The sequence below is a fragment of the Fopius arisanus genome, unplaced genomic scaffold, assembly GCF_000806365.1.
Source record: "Fopius arisanus strain USDA-PBARC FA_bdor unplaced genomic scaffold, ASM80636v1 scaffold00044, whole genome shotgun sequence".
Lineage (NCBI taxonomy): Eukaryota > Metazoa > Arthropoda > Insecta > Hymenoptera > Braconidae > Fopius > Fopius arisanus.
This window is the reverse complement of record NW_011887783.1, coordinates 14895-16284: the sequence shown is the minus strand read 5'-3', so window position 1 is coordinate 16284 and position 1390 is coordinate 14895. Positions and strand designations below refer to the sequence as shown.

General features: G+C 37.7%; 1 protein-coding gene across 1 annotated transcript in view; it reads left to right on the top strand.

The window, feature by feature from the left end:
- The window catches only part of LOC105267037 (uncharacterized), a gene marked incomplete in the record, with an annotated part of 18477 nt that overhangs the window by 6071 nt on the left and 11016 nt on the right, over window positions 1–1390 (top strand).

Below are 1390 nucleotides of genomic sequence, written 5' to 3'. Positions count from 1 at the left end.
TAACGGAATCAAAGGTGTGGAAACACCATTGGATAACGAGTCATCCAGTATCTCCTTATGGCTTTTCCAACTCCTTCAATGTGTTCTGAACGCACGAAGGCGTACCTACACGCTGCCGTGGTCCCAGAATAAATTATTTCCATGGGTCTTCCACAGCTCCCTCACAGGTAAATCGGACTGAGGCCCTGTGGTGGGATGATACCGGAAGTCTACCCAGAACAGCGGAACCTTCTTCAAACGCTCGCTCAATGGAAAGTTTGTGTTCCTTCAGTTCAAACTCGAGTGTTTGCACATACGGCCGAGGGATTATTTGTTGTTAAATATCGCACTATTATTGCTGATTTCCAATGATTTTCAATCAGTGCATATGATTTCAAGTCGAAGTGATCGATGGATCTCCTATTTTGAACACTCGAGTGGCCTGACTGGAGAAATTCAACTTTCCAAATCGAGTTTCACCGAAATATTTCATTAATTTATTATCTCCAATCAAATATAATATTTTTATTAATTATATATACACGTGGCAGTGATTTTTTCATTTACCAGTGAAATTGGGGAGTGCAATTAATCATTTGGATTTGAATAAAATAAAATAATGAAATAATTATCTGATTATCTGGATAAAGTACAGAAAAATTTCGTTTGACGTGTGTAAACGTTTAATTAACTGGTGGATAATTCATAAAGTTGTTAAATTGTTAAATTGTCGAGAAATTTCGTTTGAGGTGCGAAAAAAGTGGTATTAACTGGTGGGTAATTTAGAAATGGTGAGCCAACACGCAATGGCAACAACAGTACGAAGAGTAAAGCAGGAAAATCGTCTGAGGCGACAGAATCACAATCAAGGTGACACGTCGTTAAATAATAAAGTAAATAAAATAAATAAAATAAATAAAACGAGGTGAACCCGGAATTGGCGAGTGGTTGGATCCCAATCGGTGGAGCCACGAGTGGAATAAAATCAGTGTCGCGTGATCTGAATAGCAAATTTATCGCTTGAATTCTCTCCCGCACTCTTTTTGCAAGTAAAAATAAACTTTTCTCTAATTCAATGGAGGAACTTTCAGCGGGTGGTAGATAGTGCTGTCGAGTGGTGAAAAAATTGATGGAAGGGAAGTTGATGTAATCATTTTCACTGGACTGATAACCCCCCGTGTTCCTGTGAAATATGAACGCTCAAAGTTTTAGTTTGATTACAACATTTTTAACAAACTTCACTCGTCTCTTTTTTTAGTCTGACTTTGTGGGAATATTTAATGGATTTCACTCGGGGGAGGGAAATGTTCACTGGAGGCACCAATGAAATTTCGTATTTTCCCCGTTTCGTGATGATTCACATTTTTTCAAATAAATTCCGGGATAAAAAATATTCCGATTCCTTTTTTTT